General features: G+C 47.8%; 1 protein-coding gene across 2 annotated transcripts in view; it reads left to right on the top strand.

Annotated features, from left to right (window-relative positions):
- The first annotated feature begins 5,043 nt into the window (after positions 1-5,043).
- LOC120034171 (sphingosine 1-phosphate receptor 2-like) overlaps positions 5,044-6,000 on the top strand; it is a 37,286-nt gene continuing 36,329 nt past the window's right edge. The window contains exon 1 of one of the 2 annotated variants that reach the window (XM_038980633.1): positions 5,044-5,136. The gene's annotated coding sequence lies outside the window, so the exon portion shown is untranslated. The other variant, XM_038980631.1, reaches the window with a different exon arrangement.

Raw genomic sequence — 6,000 nt, 5'->3', positions numbered from 1 at the left:
GGCAGCTCCGGACTGAGGGACGGCAGCTCCGGACTGAGGGACGGCAGCTCCGGACTGAGGGACGGCAGCTCCGGACTGAGGGACGGCTCTGGCTGGTCATGGCTGGCTGACGGCTCTGGCTGGTCATGGCTGGCTGACGGCTCTGGCTGCTCATGGCTGGCTGACGGCTCTGGCTGCTCATGGTTGGCTGACTCTGGCGGCTCTGGCTGCTCATGGCTGGCTGGCGGCTCTGGCTGCTCATGGCTGGCTGGCGGCTCTGGCTGCTCATGGCTGGCTGGCGGCTCTGGCTGCTCATGACTGGCTGGCGGCTCTGGCTGCTCACGTCTGGCGGAAGGCTCTGGCTGCTCCTGTCTGGCGGAAGGCTCTAGCGGCTCCTGTCTGGCGGACGGCTCTAGCGGCTCCTGTCTGGCGGACGGCTCTGATGGCTCATGACAGACGGGCGGCTCTGACGGCTCAGGACAGACGGGCAGCTCTGACGGCTCGGGACAGACGGGCAGCTCTGACGGCTCGGGACAGACGGGCAGCTCTGACGGCTCGGGACAGACGGGCAGCTCTGACGGCTCGGGACAGACGGGCAGCTCTGACGGCTCGGGACAGACGGGCAGCTCTGACGGCTCGGGACAGATGGACAGCTCTGACGGCTCGGGACAGACGGACAGCTCTGACGGCTCGGGACAGACGGGCAGTTCTGGGCAGACTGGCAGTGCAGGCGGCTCTGGGCAGACGGGCACACCTGTAGGGAGGAGACGGAGAGACAGCCTGATGCGTGGGGCTGCCACAAGACCCACCAGGCTGGAGAGACCTACAGGAGGCTTGATGTTAAGAGGCACCTGAAGGACCGGGCTGTGAGGGAGCACTGGAGCTCTGGTGCGCAGCCTTGGCACCACTCCCCCAGGCTGGAATACTACTCCAGCCCGTACCCTCCAGAGTGCAGGCACAGGTTGAACCGGGCTGTGGATGAGCACTGGAGATCTAGTGCCTACTACGCGCACCTCTCCCTTAGGCTCCACTCCCACCTTTGCCCGGTACGAGCGGAGCGTAGGCATAGGACGCACTGCACCCTCCCAGCGCCCCGGAGACACAGCACGCAGAGCCGGCGCAGGATACCCTGGACCGAAACTGCGTACCGGAGACCAGACGCGCTGAGCAGGCACAATACGCCCCGGCTGGATGCCCACACTCACATGACACTTTCGGGGGGCTGCCCTATAGCGCACCGGGCTATGGGCACGCACTGGCGACACCGTGCGCTTAACCGCATAACACGGTGCCTGACCAGTGACGCGTTGCTTATAATAAGCACGAGGAGTGCGCTCAGGTCTGCTACCTGGCTTAGCCACACTCCTCTCTAGCCCCCTTCCCCAAAAAATTATGGGGCTGCCTCTCGTACCTGTCGCGCTGCCGTGCTGCCTCCTCATATCGCCGCCGCTCAGCTTTCGCTTCCTCCAGCTCAGCTTTGGGGCGGCGATACTCCCCAGCCTGTGCCCAGGGTCCTTCTCCGTTCAAAATCTCCTCCCATGTCCAGGAGTCCTGGGATTTCACCTGCTGCTGTCGCTGCCCTTTTCCCCGCTGCTTGATCCCTTGTAGGTGGGTGATTCTGTAACGGTCGTCTTGTGGTGAATGAGTGGACCAAGGCGCAGCGGGTGATGAATACATAATGAATATTTATTAACAGAACGTCGAAACACGAAAACTCTTTAACAAACTACAAAACAAATAAACGACGTAGACTGACCTAAAACATGAGAACTTACAAATACACAAAGAACGCACAAACAGGTACAGACTACAAACAAACGCTACAGTCCCGTGTGGTACGAACATACATACAGACACGGAAGACAATCACCCACAAACAAACAGTGAGAACAGCCTACCTTAATATGGTTCTCAATCAGAGGAAACGTCAAACACCTGCCTCTAATTGAGAACCATATCAGGCAACACATTAAACCCAACATAGAAACACAATACATAGAATGCCCACCCCAACTCACGCCCTGACCAACTAAACACATACAAAAACAAGAGAAAACAGGTCAGGAACGTGACAGGGTCAAACGTTTCAGGTAGCCTTCCACAAGCTTCCCACAATAAGTTGGGTGAATTTTTGCCCATTCCTCCTGACAGAGCTGGTGTAACTGAATCAGGTTTGTAGGCCTCCTTGCTCGCACATGCTTTTTCAGTTCTGCCCAGAAATGTTCTATAGGATTGAGGTCAGGGCTTTGTCATGGCCACTCCAACCAATACCTTGACTTTGTTGTCATTGTCCATTTGGAAGACCCATTTGCGACCAAGCTTTAACTTCCTGACTGATGTCTTGAGATGTTGCTTCAATATATCCAGATAATTTCCCTCTTCATGATGCCATCTATTTTGTGAAGTGCACCAGTCCCTCCTGCAGCAAAGCACCCACACAACATGATGCTGCCACCCCCGTGCTTCACGGTTGGGATGGTGTTCTTCGGCTTGCAAGCCTCCCCCTTTTTCCTCCAAACATAACGATGGTCATTATGGCCAAACAATTCTATTTTTGTTTCATCAGACCAGAGGACATTTCACCAAAAAGTACAATCTTTGTCCCCATGTGAAGTTGCAAACCGTAGTCTGCTTTTTTTTATGGCGGTTTTGCAGCAGTGGCTTCTTCCTTGCTGAGCGGCCTTTCAGGTTATGTCAATATAGGACTCGTTTTACTGTGGATATAGATACCTTTGTATCTGTTTCCTCCAGCATCTTCACAAGGTTGATTTGCACTTTTCGCACCAAAGTACATTCATCTCTAGGAGACAGAACGCGTCTCCTTCCTGAGTGGTATGACGGCTGTGTGGTCCCATGATGTTTATACTTGAGTACTATTGTTTGTACAATATGAACGTGGTACCTTCAGGCATTGGGAAATTGCTCCCAAGGATGAACCAGACTTATGGAGGTCTACAATTTGTTTTCTGAGGTCTTGGCTGATTTATTTTGATTTTCCCATGATGTCAAGCAAAGAGGCACTGAGTTTGAAGGTAGACCTTGAAATACATCCACAGGTACACCTCCAATTGACTCAAATGATGTCAATTAGCCGATCAGAAGCTTCTAAAGCCATGACATAATTTTCTGGAATTTTCCAAGCTGTTTAAAGCCACAGTCAACTTAGTGTATGTAAACTTCTGACCCACTGGAATTGTGATACAGTGAATTATAAGTGAAATAATCTGTCTGTAAACAAATGTTGGAAAAATGATTTGTGTCATGTACAAAGTAGATGTCCTAACCGACTTACCAAAACTATAGTTTGTTAACAAGACATTTTTGGAGTGGTTGAAAAACGAGTTTTAATGACTCCAACCTAAGTGTATGTAAACTTCCGACTTCAATTGTATATATTTTAATAACTTGCACATAAAATACCTTAAAATATTTGTTTTTCTGAGAGGTATTCAAAATAGTTTCAAAAGTGATTTGTTTTTCTGAGACCTATATTTGAATATCAAAGGAAATAATTGCCTGTAGTTGATTTTCTATATCTGACTACTGTTGGACTACCTCGAGTATTTGAAAAGTTGGTATTTTCTAGTAAACTACAAAATAAAACTTTTTCTGCCCAGGTCTGCTTGCTAGACATTACGAGAAATGGTTTGGTTTCTCTAAATGTCTGTCTGTCTCTCGCTCTCTCTCACTTTCACATAACTACATAGGTCTAGAGACAAGTCAGGTAACCACAGACTGCGTCACAACAATCCATGTTCACTTACAAGAAAGACACTTTCTATTTACATTTGTTTTGTCATTTAGAAGACATTCTTATCCAAAGTGACTTACAGGAGAAATGGCACATCAACAGATGTTTCACCATGCAGGGGCCGTAATAACTGCCAGATGTGGGGAGTCTCAAGAGCCCAGTCACATTCTCACAGACAATGGAATGCTTGTGAGTAGCCCCAACAGGAAGTGAGGTCAGGGCTCTTGACCACTCCCTTGAGCTAAGTGGGAGCTGCAAGGTTGGGGGTTCCTCTCTCCTCTGTGAGGCTCTGCAGTGCACTCTCTCTCAAACGTCTTGTCCCATCATAAACTCCCTGACAATGTGCAGTCAGTCCATAATGAGTGTTTGCTAGACATCCAGATTACTCACTGTCCATTCAAACTGCCAACGCTTAAGTGGAGGACGTCATTGACATGGAGGTACAAAAAAGTATTGGCGCCTTAGAGGATAGGTACGCCCACATGTTGAAGAGCCACTCTCAGTTTCCAGAGAAACAGAACGTTAACTTTGAGTCTCTTTTTGATTTCTCCCAAATATACAGTGTGTTTCTATTCAAGATAATTTCACAATTTCCCCGCTTCTGAGAGAACACCTCCCACGCAGCTGGTGGAGGAGGAGAGGTGGAAGGAAGAAAGGTAGGAAGGATGACTACAGTTGGTGGGTGGGGGGTTGCCCAATCACTGCCTGTCTCCTCTTACTATGCAGCTCTATTCACTCTCAACTCACTCACCAACACAGGGAGAGAAAGCAGACAGTTTATGGACTTTATGTTTCATCTGTGTGCGTTTCATTGCCTAGTTTCATTTGCCACCAAGATGTGTGTAATGTGTCATGTGGTCTCTGGTCTGCCGTATACAACACCATTACATTGATGTCACTCTGTATCACGGTACAGTAACTAGGCTAGACTTCTGGCTTGATAATGACTGACAGAACATGCCCACACTCACCTCTCGGCTACCTTCTTGACTGACAGCAGACCAAATGCCTTGATGTATTGATTAAAAACAAAAACAAGAATGAGTCAACATGAACAACTGACTCAACGCTTATTTACATGTTTTGCTATGAGACATATCAAAGTGGAAATGTAGATGCATTTCCCCCAAAAAACCTTCCCTTATAGTAAAATCTAATTTTAAAAAATGTACGGGAAACACTGAATTTCTTCAGTATATTAATAGCCTCTATGCCAGAGACAGTATTTCTAGTACTGTAGTTTCAGGCTAGTTGAGATTTGGAGAAGCACTGGACTCATGTTCATCCAGGGAGCGCGACGGCTCCGGAAGTGAGGTGGTGGAAGATTAAAGACTAAAACATCTGGACCTCATTTGTACACTGGACAGAGAAAAACTCACAATGAAAATGCTGCTATCTGTTATCATGTAAGTCTAATTAGTGACTATGGATAAAGGTAGAGGGTTTATCTGAACATTATAAGTGAAAACCATTAGCCGAAAAACGGGACTGGTGTTCATATTCTGTAGTAGGACGTTTCGACAGTGGTTTTGAGTTGGGAAATATGTGTGTGACCGGCGCGTAATGTGTGCGCGCCTCCCTGTTGTTCCATAGCCTGTGAAGCTGTGTTCCACCACACGGACACTGGGAATAGAGCAACAAAGGAGAAAGTATGAGCCTAACGAAAAGTCTCAGGCATTGTCTTTGAAATATTTTGTATTGGGATTCATTCAGTCTTCGCAGTATTACATTTTTTTGAGGTAGAGTAGTTCCAGCTATGGATTTACCTATGACCAGACGAGCAACACTGTCCAGTCGTCACCCGAACTTTTGATTGTCATCATTACTCTCGACCCAGAAGAAGACAGCGCTCACAAATCAAGTGAACTTTTGAAAATGCATTTGATTTGGAGATAGGTAGCCACATGATACAACTTTGTCGAGAACAACCACAACTACATCGGCCTACTTTGGTTTTTCTGCACCCGCCGACTTCGCCCATGGGGTAAGTGGTTTCATGTGTATACCTACCAGCCAAATTGTACAATTGTGGCGAGTGTACACTCTAAACGTGCCGTCGTTGAAAAACAAAGAAACTATCAATCAATGAACAATGTGTAGCGAGTCTGCAACACACGAGGGCGGTTATGAACTTCGCCCACTTTGGGAAGATATAGCTTATTATTTTATATTAACCTACCCAAAGACCAATTGCACGTATTTAGTGGCAACCACTGACGTCTAATCACACAGGATTGTTTAATTAACCTTAATGATATTAGAATTGGGCA

Source organism: Salvelinus namaycush, chromosome 41 (genome assembly GCF_016432855.1).
Source record: "Salvelinus namaycush isolate Seneca chromosome 41, SaNama_1.0, whole genome shotgun sequence".
In the NCBI taxonomy this organism is placed as follows: Eukaryota; Metazoa; Chordata; class Actinopteri; order Salmoniformes; family Salmonidae; genus Salvelinus; species Salvelinus namaycush.
The sequence above is the reverse complement of the archived record's forward strand: the minus strand, read 5'-3'. Positions and strand labels throughout refer to the sequence as shown.